The sequence below is a fragment of the Lissotriton helveticus genome, chromosome 9, assembly GCF_964261635.1.
Source record: "Lissotriton helveticus chromosome 9, aLisHel1.1, whole genome shotgun sequence".
Classification (NCBI taxonomy): Eukaryota; Metazoa; Chordata; class Amphibia; order Caudata; family Salamandridae; genus Lissotriton; species Lissotriton helveticus.
In genome coordinates this window covers 1,027,996,367-1,028,011,866 of record NC_136070.1, presented here as the reverse complement: position 1 = coordinate 1,028,011,866, position 15,500 = coordinate 1,027,996,367, and positions in this window count along the sequence as shown.

Genomic DNA, 15,500 nt, shown 5'->3' with positions numbered 1-15,500 from the left:
GAAACATTTTTTGTGCATATACAAAATATACAATTGAATACAATCTGTGGTGACATTCACTCTCTATACATATTTACAACACATACATTCCCAACTTTTTGGCCAATACATTCAACCTACATTCATACACTCCTAAACATATAACATAAGTCCATAGGGTGCGGGCCTTTGTCAACAAAGACATTTTTTGCATATACAGTCTATGTGACCTAGTATTCTATTTTAATACAACAACATTACAAAAAATGTTCAATGGGAACTAGATCTTATATTTTCCTGACATAGTACTTCTAAACCTTATGGTTAACAATGGCCATCTAAGGTCGACGCGTTTCGAACTCCCCGATTGCGGGGTTCTCCCCAGGAACATGAAATTCTACAACACAAGAAACAAATGTGTCAGATTGAGTCACATATTCAAACATATAGCGTTCTTAAACAAAAAAACTCAGCCACCAGTCGGCTGCCTAATGTCTACCTTATTCCTAATGAATTCGAATTCCCTTTTTAGGGTGGGGGTTCATGTAATGTGGTCACAGTGTTCTAGACATAAACAGACAGTAATACAAGAACATTACTAAAAACTTCTAGTATTTCTATCCGCTATTCACAGATTAACATGTATTGCCACAACGGCGGATTGGAACACTGACCTTATTCACGTTGTGCGATGTGATCACAAGAATCTAGGCGGAAAGAAGCTAAGTGTTACTGGAGGCAGTTAGACCAATTGGTCTTGAGAACCACATTTGGGAGAAACACTAACCTTACTCATAAAGTAGCATCTCTGGGGTACCGAGGAACAAAAGCAGATGGCAGGAATTACTTGTCAAGTCCTGCCAACAACTAGCGTCTTTTTGGCTTGGGCGATTAAACTTTGCTCTTACCCGGTATCCAGCGCAAATAATCCAAACCGGGGTTGAGGAATGCTGCCGGCGGTCGCTGTTTACGCGGTCCTGCAAGCACAACGTGGAGTAATCAGTTAGTTTTATTTCCTGCTGTGGTGAAAACGCTGGGTAAAACGCAATATCGCTGTTTCTACAACTTACATTTTTCCGATGCCTTCTCCATTAAAGATACTCCTAATTTGGCCTTCGAAAGTGACTTCTTCACTTTCTACACTACTTCCTGGTCACATGGTTGCCATTTTCTTAAAGGGGCAATGCCTAGTGAATGCTCTAAATCTTTATTCGTATCAAAAAGATGTACAATATTGACACGATTTGGAAGTGAAATAAAACTGGAAGAAACTTGCTTGCATTGGCGTGTCTGATATTTACTTTTTGGGGGATTTGCCCAAAAAAACCTCAATCGTATATCCACTCACAATTAAGATCTGAACCGATCTGAGCAGTTAGTCTGTGAATATACTCCCCATTGGGCAAGGTATATGTTCCAACCAGGGTCCAAGCATTTCATTTAGGCAGCGATGCTCAGAGTTCTATGCAGTGGCTTTGAAGATTTCAGAAATCTCATTCAAGCCATTTAAGGCAGTATTGTACTTCATTATTAGCAGCACTTCTTGCTTTCCCAGTCTTGATTCTATGCCCCCTCCTCGAGGGTCCTGGTCGATTTTTGAGATTATAGTCCAGCGTAAACCCTCCTCTTTGTGTTTCTTCATCAGCCAATATTAAACCAGTGGCGCATTAGATACTTCTCTCCTAATACGTGATTTATGTTGCGTAATCCGCTGCCATGCCTCCTGTGTGGTTTTATCAATATATAGTCATATAAATGCCAGTTTTCGTTTGTTTATTGACCTGCGCACAGTAAATCAACATATTGTAGCTGATAATTTTCCACTTCCAAATATAGGTGAGTTGTTTTTTTCTCTGAAAGGTGCAAAGTATTTTTCAAAATTAGATTTAAAAAGTGCATACCATCAGATTAAACTGCATCCGGACTAAAAAAATCTAACAGCCTTTATTACTATGGAAGGCGTTTTTCAATTCACGAGAATGCCGTTTGGACTCTCGTCAGCGGCGAGTGTATTTCAGTTCTTAAGGACATTGATGGAGTCGTGTAGTTTCAAGATAATGTTCTTATTTTTGGAGTGTCAATTTTTAGTCACAACATGATTTTGAAGAAAGTTTCAGACAAGTTAGCTGAATCATGGCTAACTCTTAAATTCTGTGTTGAAGAAATAGAGTATCTTGGATATACTTTGTCTTCGTCAGGGGTTAAACTGAAAAAATACTTTTTGGGGGCAATAAGGAAAGTAGAAGCACCACAAGACAAAGACCAACTTAGATCATTTCTTTGTCTGGTAGAATATTTTGCGAAATGTGTTGAGAATGTTGCAGAGAAAACTGAGCATTTGAAAAAACTATTGAGAAAGGGATGTGCGTTTGAATGATCTGGAGATCAAGAGAAGTCTTTTGAAAATATCAAAATGGTAATATGAAATGCCAAACTGTTATCTCTTTTTGACACAAGTTTATTGTCAATTCTTACAGTTGACGCAAGTCCTGTGGATTTAGGTGCGGTATTCTCACAGAAACACAAAGAAGGTGAACGCACAATAGCGTTTGCCTCACGCTCCCTCGCCAGTACTGGGAGAAATTATTCGGTGATGAAGAGAGAGGAGTTGGCTGCAGTGTGGGCAACTGAATACTTTAGAATGTGTGTTTAGGGATTTCCTATTATTTTGAGAACATACCATAACCACTTGTGAAAATTTTAATGCCTGGTGGAGCAGAAAATGATTTGGCAAGGTTAGCTCGCTTAGCAGCACATTTACAAGAATACCAATACCTAGTGGAATAATTATGGGGATGGAAGAATACCCAAGCAGACAGTCTATCAAGAATACCCTTACTGTGGCATGAAGTTGACAGAGAGGGGGTGGAAGCGTATGGTGATGAAGGTGCTGTGGCATTTGTAGATGATATAGTTGGAACCACTCACGGTGCTATAGCGAATGAACATTGGTTCAAGTGTATGAGAGACAGGTCATAGAGATGGTGAACAAAGGGGTGAAAAGAGAGAGTACTGTTCCTGTTGCAGTACGTCCTTTTGTGAAAATTATTGATGAATTATCTGTTTGTGGTGAAGGTCTGATTTCCAGAGGAGAAAAATGTATTCCACCTCAAGGGGTGCATTTTGAGCTGTTCAAGTTTGCTCATGAAGGCCATCTTGGTCAAACACTTACAAAAAGGAGATTACATGAGAATTACTTGTGTCCAGGGATGGACCAGAATGGTACTGACTGGATGAAGTAATAAACAACACAAATGCCAGTACTGGACTCTATTCTCTAAATTTTGTTATAACCCATATGAACAAAACATAACAGTCTGTTTGATTTAACGTCACTAGTTTATTATTTTGTTTGTTTCACTAGTCCTTATCTTTTACTTATTTTATCATCAGAAACATTTTTTGTGCATATACAAAATATACAATTGAATACAATCTGTGGTGACATTCACTCTCTATACATATTTACAACACATACATTCCCAACTTTTTGGCCAATACATTCAACCTACATTCATACACTCCTAAACATATAACATAAGTCCATAGGGTGCGGGCCTTTGTCAACAAAGACATTTTTTGCATATACAGTCTATGTGACCTAGTATTCTATTTTAATACAACAACATTACAAAAAATGTTCAATGGGAACTAGATCTTATATTTTCCTGACATAGTACTTCTAAACCTTATGGTTAACAATGGCCATCTAAGGTCGACGCGTTTCGAACTCCCCGATTGCGGGGTTCTCCTCAGGAACATGAAATTCTACAACACAAGAAACAAATGTGTCAGATTGAGTCACATATTCAAACATATAGCGTTCTTAAACAAACAAACTCAGCCACCAGTCGGCTGCCTAATGTCTACCTTATTCCTAATGAATTCGAATTCCCTTTTTAGGGTGGGGGTTCATGTAATGTGGTCACAGTGTTCTAGACATAAACAAACAGTAATACAAGAACATTACTAAAAACTTCTAGTATTTCTATCCGCTATTCACAAATAAACATGTATTGCCACAACGGCGGATTGGAACACTGACCTTATTCACGTTGTGCGATGTGATCACAAGAATCTAGGCGGAAAGAAGCTAAGTGTTACTGGAGGCAGTTAGACCAATTGGTCTTGAGAACCACATTTGGGAGAAACACTAACCTTACTCATAAAGTAGCATCTCTGGGGTACCTAGGAACAAAAGCAGATGGCGGGAATTACTTGTCAAGTCCTGCCAACAACTAGCGTCTTTTTGGCTCGGGCGATGAAACTTTGCTCTTACCCGGTATCCAGCGCAAATAATCCAAACCGGGGTTGAGGAATGCTGCCGGCGGTCGCTGTTTACGCGGTCCTGCAAGCACAACGCGGAGTAATCAGTTAGTTTTATTTCCTGCTGTGGTGAAAACGCTGGGTAAAACGCAATATCGCTGTTTCCACAACTTACATTTTTCCGATGCCTTCACCATTAAAGATACTCCAAATTTGGCCTTCGAAAGTGACTTCTTCACTTTCTACACTACTTCCTGGTCACATGGTTGCCATTTTCTTAAAGGGGCAATGCCTAGTGAATGCTCTAAATCTTTATTCGTATCAAAAAGATGTACAATATTGACACGATTTGGAAGTGAAATAAAACTGTAAGAAACTTGCTTGCATTGGGATGTCTGATATTTACTTTTTGTGGGATTCGCCCAAAAAAAACTCAATCATATATCCACTCACAATTAAGATCTGAACCGATCTGAGCAGTTAGTCTGTGAATATACTCCCCATTGGGCAAGGTATATGTTCCAACCAGGGACCAAGCATTTCATTTAGGCAGTGATGCTCAGAGTTCTATGCAGTGGCTTTAAAGATTTCAGAAATCTCATTCAAGCCATTTAAGGCAGTATTGTACTTCATTATTAGCAGCACTTCTCGCTTTCCCAGTCTTGATTCTATGCCCCCTCCTCGAGGGTCCTGGTCGATTTTTGAGATTATAGTCCAGCGTAAACCCTCCTCTTTGTGTTTCTTCATCAGCCAATATTAAACCAGTGGCGCATTAGATACTTCTCTCCTTATACGTGATTTATGTTGCGTAATCCGCTGCCATGCCTCCTGTGTGGTTTTATCAATATATAGTTATATAAATGCCAGTTTTCGTTTGTTTATTGACCTGCGCACAGTAAATCAACATAGTGTAGCTGATAATTTTCCACTTCCAAATATAGGTGAGTTGTATTTTTTCTCTGAAAGGTGCAAAGTATTTTTCAAAATTAGATTTAAAAAGTGCATACCATCAGATTAAACTGCATCCGGACTAAAAAAATCTAACAGCCTTTATTACTATGGAAGGCGTTTTTCAATTCACGAGAATGCCGTTTGGACTCTCGTCAGCGGCGAGTGTATTTCAGTTCTTAAGGACATTGATGGAGTCGTGTAGTTTCAAGATAATGTTCTTATTTTTGGAGTGTCAATTTTTAGTCACAACATGATTTTGAAGAAAGTTTCAGACAAGTTAGCTGAAGCATGGCTAACTCTTACATTCTGTGTTGAAGAAATAGAGTATCTTGGATATACTTTGTCTTCGTCAGGGGTTAAACTGAAAAAATACTTTTTGGGGGCAATAAGGAAAGTTGAAGCACCACAAGACAAAGACCAACTTAGATCATTTCTTTGTCTGGTAGAATATTTCGCGAAATGTGTTGAGAATGTTGCAGAGAAAACTGAGCATTTGAAAAAACTATTGAGAAAGGGATGTGCGTTTGAATGATCTGGAGATCAAGAGAAGTCTTTTGAAAATATCAAAATGGAAATATGAAATGCCAAACTGTTATCTCCTTTTGACACAAGTTTATTGTCAATTCTTACAGTTGACGCAAGTCCTGTGGATTTAGGTGCGGTATTCTCACAGAAACACAAAGAAGGTGAACGCACAATAGCGTTTGCCTCAAGCTCCCTCACCAGTACTGGGAGAAATTATTCGGTGATGAAGAGAGAGGAGTTGGCTGCAGTGTGGGCAACTGAATACTTTAGAATGTGTGTTTGGGGATTTCCAATTATTTTGAGAACATACCATAACCACTTGTGAAAAGTTTAATGCCTCGTGGAGCAGAAAATGATTTGTCAAGGTTAGCTCGCTTAGCAGCACATTTACAAGAATACCAATACCAAGTGGAATAATTATGGGGATGGAAGAATACCCAAGCAGACAGTCTATCAAGAATACCCTTATTGTGGCAGGAAGTTGACAGAGAGGGGGTGGAAGCGTATGGTGATGAAGGTGCTGTGGCATTTGTAGATGATATAGTTGGAACCACTCACGGTGCTATAGGGAATGAACATTGGTTCAAGTGTATGAGAGACAGGTCATAGAGATGGTGAACAAAGGGGTGAAAAGAGAGAGTACTGTTCCTGTTGCAGTACGTCCTTTTGTGAAAATTATTGTTGAATTATCTGTTTGTGGTGAAGGTCTGATTTCCAGAGGAGAAAAATGTATTCCACCTCAAGGGTTGCATTTTGAGCTGTTCAAGTTTGCTCATGAAGGCCATCTTGGTCAAACGCTTACAAAAAGGAGATTACGTGAGAATTACTGGTGTCCAGGGATGGACCTGAATGGTACTGACTGGATGAAGTAATAAACAACACAAATGCCAGTACTGGACTCTATTCTCTAAATTTTGTTATAACCCATATGAACAAAACATACCAGTCTGTTTGATTTAACGTCACTAGTTTATTATTTTGTTTGTTTCACTAGTCCTTATCTTTTACTTATTTTATCATCAGAAACATTTTTTGTGCATATACAAAATATACAATTGAATACAATCTGTGGTGACATTCACTCTCTATACATATTTACAACACATACATTCCCAACTTTTTGGCCAATACATTCAACCTACATTCATACACTCCTAAACATATAACATAAGTCCATAGGGTGCGGGCCTTTGTCAACAAAGACATTTTTTTGCATGTACAGTCTATGTGACCTAGTATTCTATTTTAATACAACAACATTACAAAAAATGTTCAATGAGAACTAGATCTTATATTTTCCTGACATAGTACTTCTAAACCTTATGGTTAACAATGGCCATCTAAGGTCGAAGCGTTTCGAACTCCCCGATTGCGGGGTTCTCCTCAGGAACATGAAATTCTACAACACAAGAAACAAATGTGTCAGATTGAGTCACATATTCAAACATATAGCGTTCTTAAACAAACAAACTCAGCCACCAGTCGGCTGCCTAATGCCTACCTTATTCCTAATGAATTCGAATTCACTTTTTAGGGTGGGGGTTCATGTAATGTGGTCACAGTGTTCTAGACACAAACAAACAGTAATACAAGAACATTACTAAAAACTTCTAGTATTTCTATCCGCTATTCACAAATAAACATGTATTGCCACAACGGCGGATTGGAACACTGACCTTATTCACGTTGTGCGATGTGATCACAAGAATCTAGGCGGAAAGAAGCTAAGTGTTACTGGAGGCAGTTAGACCAATTGGTCTTGAGAACCACATTTGGGAGAAACACTAACCTTACTCATAAAGTAGCATCTCTGGGGTACCTAGGAACAAAAGCAGATGGCGGGAATTACTTGACAAGTCCTGCCAATAACTAGCGTCTTTTTGGCTCGGGCGATGAAACTTTGCTCTTACCCGGTATCCAGCGCAAATAATCCAAACCGGGGTTGAGGAATGCTGCCGGCGGTCGCTGTTTACGCGGTCCTGCAAGCACAACGTGGAGTAATCAGTTAGTTTTATTTCCTGCTGTGGTGAAAACGCTGGGTAAAACGCAATATCGCTGTTTCTACAACTTAAATTATTCCGATGCCTTCTCCATTAAAGATACTCCAAATTTGGCCTTCGAAAGTGACTTCTTCCCTTTCTACACTACTTCCTGGTCACATGGTTGCCATTTTCTTAAAGGGGCAATGCCTAGTGAATGCTCTAAATCTTTATTCGTATCAAAAAGATGTACAATATTGACACGATTTGGAAGTGAAATAAAACTGGAAGAAACTTGCTTGCATTGGCGTGTCTGATATTTTCTTTTTGGGGGATTCGCCCAAAAAAACCTCAATCGTATATCCACTCACAATTAAGATCTGAACCGATCTGAGCAGTTAGTCTGTGAATATACTCCCCATTGGGCAAGGTATATGTTCCAACCAGGGTCCAAGCATTTCATTTAGGCAGCGATGCTCAGAGTTCTATGCAGTGGCTTTAAAGATTTCAGAAATCTCATTCAAGCCATTTAAGGCAGTATTGTACTTCATTGTTAGCAGCACTTCTCGCTTTCCCAGTCTTGATTCTATGCCCCCTCCTCGAGGGTCCTGGTCGATTTTTGAGATTATAGTCCAGCGTAAACCCTCATCTTTGTGTTTCTTCATCAGCCAATATTAAACCAGTGGCGCATTAGATACTTCTCTCCTTATACGTGATTTATGTTGCGTAATCCGCTGCCATGCCTCCTGTGTGGTTTTATCAATATATAGTTATATAAATGCCAGTTTTCGTTTGTTTATTGACCTGCGCACAGTAAATCAACATAGTGTAGCTGATAATTTTCCACTTCCAAATATAGGTGAGTTGTTTTTTTCTCTGAAAGGTGCAAAGTATTTTTCAAAATTAGATTTAAAAAGTGCATACCATCAGATTAAACTGCATCCGGACTAAAAAAATCTAACAGCCTTTATTACTATGGAAGGCGTTTTTCAATTCACGAGAATGCCGTTTGGACTCTCGTCAGCGGCGAGTGTATTTCAGTTCTTAAGGACATTGATGGAGTCGTGTAGTTTCAAGATAATGTTCTTATTTTTGGAGTGTCAATTTTTAATCACAACATGATTTTGACGAAAGTTTCAGACAAGTTAGCTGAAGCATGGCTAACTCTTAAATTCTGTGTTGAAGAAATAGAGTATCTTGGATATACTTTGTCTTCGTCAGGGGTTAAACTGAAAAAATACTTTTTGGGGGCAATAAGGAAAGTAGAAGCACCACAACACAAAGACCAACTTAGATCATTTCTTTGTCTGGTAGAATATTTCGCGAAATGTGTTGAGAATGTTGCAGAGAAAACTGAGCATTTGAAAAAACTATTGAGAAAGGGATGTGCGTTTGAATGATCTGGAGATCAAGAGAAGTCTTTTGAAAATATCAAAATGGAAATATGAAATGCCAAACTGTTATCTCTTTTTGACACAAGTTTATTGTCAATTCTTACAGTTGACGCAAGTCCTGTGGATTTAGGTGCGGTATTCTCACAGAAACACAAAGAAGGTGAACGCACAATAGCGTTTGCCTCACGCTCCCTCGCCAGTACTGGGAGAAATTATTCGGTGATGAAGAGAGAGGAGTTGGCTGCAGTGTGGGCAACTGAATACTTTAGAATGTGTGTTTAGGGATTTCCAATTATTTTGAGAACATACCATAACCACTTGTGAAAATGTTAATGCCTGGTGGAGCAGAAAATGATTTGGCAAGGTTAGCTCGCTTAGCAGCACATTTACAAGAATACCAATACCAAGTGGAATAATTATGGGGATGGAAGAATACCCAAGCAGACAGTCTATCAAGAATACCCTTACTGTGGCAGGAAGTTGACAGAGAGGGGGTGGAAGCGTATGGTGATGAAGGTGCTGTGGCATTTGTAGATGATATAGTTGGAACCACTCACGGTGCTATAGGGAATGAACATTGGTTCAAGTGTATGAGAGACAGGTCATAGAGATGGTGAACAAAGGGGTGAAAAGAGAGAGTACTGTTCCTGTTGCAGTACGTCCTTTTGTGAAAATTATTGATGAATTATCTGTTTGTGGTGAAGGTCTGATTTCCAGAGGAGAAAAATGTATTCCACCTCAAGGGGTGCATTTTGAGCTGTTCAAGTTTGCTCATGAAGGCCATCTTGGTCAAACACTTACAAAAAGGAGATTACGTGAGAATTACTTGTGTCCAGGGATGGACCAGAATGTTACTGACTGGATGAAGTAATAAACAACACAAATGCCAGTACTGGACTCTATTCTCTAAATTTTGTTATAACCCATATGAACAAAACATAACAGTCTTTTTGATTTAACGTCACTAGTTTATTATTTTGTTTGTTTCACTAGTCCTTATCTTTTACTTATTTTATCATCAGAAACATTTTTTGTGCATATACAAAATATACAATTGAATACAATCTGTGGTGACATTCACTCTCTATACATATTTACAACACATACATTCCCAACTTTTTGGCCAATACATTCAACCTACATTCATACACTCCTAAACATATAACATAAGTCCATAGGGTGCGGGCCTTTGTCAACAAAGACATTTTTTGCATATACAGTCTATGTGACCTAGTATTCTATTTTAATACAACAACATTACAAAAAATGTTCAATGGGAACTAGATCTTATATTTTCCTGACATAGTACTTCTAAACCTTATGGTTAACAATGGCCATCTAAGGTCGACGCGTTTCGAACTCCCCGATTGCGGGGTTCTCCTCAGGAACATGAAATTCTACAACACAAGAAACAAATGTGTCAGATTGAGTCACATATTCAAACATATAGCGTTCTTAAACAAAAAAACTCAGCCACCAGTCGGCTGCCTAATGTCTACCTTATTCCTAATGAATTCGAATTCCCTTTTTAGGGTGGGGGTTCATGTAATGTGGTCACAGTGTTCTAGACATAAACAGACAGTAATACAAGAACATTACTAAAAACTTCTAGTATTTCTATCCGCTATTCACAGATTAACATGTATTGCCACAACGGCGGATTGGAACACTGACCTTATTCACGTTGTGCGATGTGATCACAAGAATCTAGGCGGAAAGAAGCTAAGTGTTACTGGAGGCAGTTAGACCAATTGGTCTTGAGAACCACATTTGGGAGAAACACTAACCTTACTCATAAAGTAGCATCTCTGGGGTACCTAGGAACAAAAGCAGATGGCAGGAATTACTTGTCAAGTCCTGCCAACAACTAGCGTCTTTTTGGCTCGGGCGATTAAACTTTGCTCTTACCCGGTATCCAGCGCAAATAATCCAAACCGGGGTTGAGGAATGCTGCCGGCGGTCGCTGTTTACGCGGTCCTGCAAGCACAACGTGGAGTAATCAGTTAGTTTTTTTTCCTGCTGTGGTGAAAACGCTGGGTAAAACGCAATATCGCTGTTTCTACAACTTAAATTTTTCCGATGCCTTCTCCATTAAAGATACTCCAAATTTGGCCTTCGAAAGTGACTTCTTCACTTTCTACACTACTTCCTGGTCACATGGTTGCCATTTTCTTAAAGGGGCAATGCCTAGTGAATGCTCTAAATCTTTATTCGTATCAAAAAGATGTACAATATTGACACGATTTGGAAGTGAAATAAAACTGGAAGAAACTTGCTTGCATTGGCGTGTCTGATATTTACTTTTTGGGGGATTTGCCCAAAAAAACCTCAATCGTATATCCACTCACAATTAAGATCTGAACCGATCTGAGCAGTTAGTCTGTGAATATACTCCCCATTGGGCAAGGTATATGTTCCAACCAGGGTCCAAGCATTTCATTTAGGCAGCGATGCTCAGAGTTCTATGCAGTGGCTTTGAAGATTTCAGAAATCTCATTCAAGCCATTTAAGGCAGTATTGTACTTCATTATTAGCAGCACTTCTCGCTTTCCCAGTCTTGATTCTATGCCCCCTCCTCGAGGGTCCTGGTCGATTTTTGAGATTATAGTCCAGCGTAAACCCTCCTCTTTGTGTTTCTTCATCAGCCAATATTAAACCAGTGGCGCATTAGATACTTCTCTCCTTATACGTGATTTATGTTGCGTAATCCGCTGCCATGCCTCCTGTGTGGTTTTATCAATATATAGTTATATAAATGCCAGTTTTCGTTTGTTTATTGACCTGCGCACAGTAAATCAACATATTGTAGCTGATAATTTTCCACTTCCAAATATAGGTGAGTTGTTTTTTTCTCTGAAAGGTGCAAAGTATTTTTCAAAATTAGATTTAAAAAGTGCATACCATCAGATTAAACTGCATCCGGACTAAAAAAATCTAACAGCCTTTATTACTATGGAAGGCGTTTTTCAATTCACGAGAATGCCGTTTGGACTCTCGTCAGCGGCGAGTGTATTTCAGTTCTTAAGGACATTGATGGAGTCGTGTAGTTTCAAGACAATGTTCTTATTTTTGGAGTGTCAATTTTTAGTCACAACATGATTTTGAAGAAAGTTTCAGACAAGTTAGCTGAATCATGGCTAACTCTTAAATTCTGTGTTGAAGAAATAGAGTATCTTGGATATACTTTGTCTTCGTCAGGGGTTAAACTGAAAAAATACTTTTTGGGGGCAATAAGGAAAGTAGAAGCACCACAAGACAAAGACCAACTTAGATCATTTCTTTGTCTGGTAGAATATTTCGCGAAATGTGTTGAGAATGTTGCAGAGAAAACTGAGCATTTGAAAAAACTATTGAGAAAGGGATGTGCGTTTGAATGATCTGGAGATCAAGAGAAGTCTTTTGAAAATATCAAAATGGAAATATGAAATGCCAAACTGTTATCTCTTTTTGACACAAGTTTATTGTCAATTCTTACAGTTGACGTAAGTCCTGTGGATTTAGGTGCAGTATTCTCACAGAAACACAAAGAAGGTGAACGCACAATAGCGTTTGCCTCACGCTCCCTCGCCAGTACTGGGAGAAATTATTCGGTGATGAAGAGAGAGGAGTTGGCTGCAGTGTGGGAAACTGAATACTTTAGAATGTGTGTTTAGGGATTTCCTATTATTTTGAGAACATACCATAACCACTTGTGAAAATTTTAATGCCTGGTGGAGCAGAAAATGATTTGGCAAGGTTAGCTCGCTTAGCAGCACATTTACAAGAATACCAATACCTAGTGGAATAATTATGGGGATGGAAGAATACCCAAGCAGACAGTCTATCAAGAATACCCTTACTGTGGCAGGAAGTTGACAGAGAGGGGGTGGAAGCGTATGGTGATGAAGGTGCTGTGGCATTTGTAGATGATATAGTTGGAACCACTCACGGTGCTATAGGGAATGAACATTGGTTCAAGTGTATGAGAGACAGGTCATAGAGATGGTGAACAAAGGGGTGAAAAGAGAGAGTACTGTTCCTGTTGCAGTACGTCCTTTTGTGAAAATTATTGATGAATTATCTGTTTGTGGTGAAGGTCTGATTTCCAGAGGAGAAAAATGTATTCCACCTCAAGGGGTGCATTTTGAGCTGTTCAAGTTTGCTCATGAAGGCCATCTTGGTCAAACACTTACAAAAAGGAGATTACATGAGAATTACTTGTGTCCAGGGATGGACCAGAATGTTACTGACTGGATGAAGTAATAAACAACACAAATGCCAGTACTGGACTCTATTCTCTAAATTTTGTTATAACCCATATGAACAAAACATAACAGTCTGTTTGATTTAACGTCACTAGTTTATTATTTTGTTTGTTTCACTAGTCCTTATCTTTTACTTATTTTATCATCAGAAACATTTTTTGTGCATATACAAAATATACAATTGAATACAATCTGTGGTGACATTCACTCTCTATACATATTTACAACACATACATTCCCAACTTTTTGGCCAATACATTCAACCTACATTCATACACTCCTAAACATATAACATAAGTCCATAGGGTGCGGGCCTTTGTCAACAAAGAAATTTTTTGCATATACAGTCTATGTGACCTAGTATTCTATTTTAATACAACAACATTACAAAAAATGTTCAATGGGAACTAGATCTTATATTTTCCTGACATAGTACTTCTCAACCTTATGGTTAACAATGGCCATCTAAGGTCGACGCGTTTCGAACTCCCCGATTGCGGGGTTCTCCTCAGGAACATGAAATTCTACAACACAAGAAACAAATGTGTCAGATTGAGTCACATATTCAAACATATAGCGTTCTTAAACAAACAAACTCAGCCACCAGTCGGCTGCCTAATGTCTACCTTATTCCTAATGAATTCGAATTCCCTTTTTAGGGTGGGGGTTCATGTAATGTGGTCACAGTGTTCTAGACATAAACAGACAGTAATACAAGAACATTACTAAAAACTTCTAGTATTTCTATCCGCTATTCACAAATTAACATGTATTGCCACAACGGCGGATTGGAACACTGACCTTATTCACGTTGTGCGATGTGATCACAAGAATCTAGGCGGAAAGAAGCTAAGTGTTACTGGAGGCAGTTAGACCAATTGGTCTTGAGAACCACATTTGGGAGAAACACTAACCTTACTCATAAAGTAGCATCTCTGGGGTACCTAGGAACAGAAGCAGATGGCAGGAATTACTTGTCAAGTCCTGCCAACAACTAGCGTCTTTTTGGCTCGGGCGATTAAACTTTGCTCTTACCCGGTATCCAGCGTAAATAATCCAAACCGGGGTTGAGGAATGCTGCCGGCGGTCGCTGTTTACGCGGTCCTGCAAGCACAACGCGGAGTAATCAGTTCGTTTTATTTCCTGCTGTGGTGAAAACGCTGGGTAAAACGCAATATCGCTGTTTCTACAACTTAAATTTTTCCGATGCCTTCTCCATTAAAGATACTCCAAATTTGGCCTTCGAAAGTGACTTCTTCACTTTCTACACTACTTCCTGGTCACATGGTTGCCATTTTCTTAAAGGGGCAATGCCTAGTGAATGCTCTAAATCTTTATTCGTATCAAAAAGATGTACAATATCGACACGATTTGGAAGTGAAATAAAACTGGAAGAAACTTGCTTGCATTGGCGTGTCTGATATTTACTTTTTGGGGGATTCGCCCAAAAAAACCTCAATCGTATATCCACTCACAATTAAGATCTGAACCGATCTGAGCAGTTAGTCTGTGAATATACTCCCCATTGGGCAAGGTATATGTCCCAACCAGGGTCCAAGCATTTCATTTAGGCAGCGATGCTCAGAGTTCTATACAGTGGCTTTAAAGATTTCAGAAATCTCATTCAAGCCATTTAAGGCAGTATTGTACTTCATTATTAGCAGCGCTTCTCGCTTTCCCAGTCTTGATTATATGCCCCCTCCTCGAGGGTCCTGGTCGATTTTTGAGATTATAGTCCAGCATAAACCCTCCTCTTTGTGTTTCTTCATCAGCCAATATTAAACCAGTGGCGCATTAGGTACTTCTCTACTTATACGTGATTTATGTTGCGTAATCCGCTGCCATGCCTCCTGTTTGGTTTTACCAATATATAGTTATATAAATGCCAGTTTTCGTTTGTTTTTTGACCTGCGCACAGTAAATCAACATATTGTAGCTGATAATTTTCCACTTCTAAATATAGGTGAGTTGTTTTTTTCTCTGAAAGGTGCAAAGTATTTTTCAAAATTATATTTAAAAAGTGCATACCATCATATTAAACTGCATCCGGACTAAAAAAATCTAACAGCCTTTATTACTATGGAAGGCGTTTTTCAATTCACGAGAATGCCGTTTGGACTCTCGTCAGCGGCGAGTGTATTTCAGTTCTTAAGGACATTGAT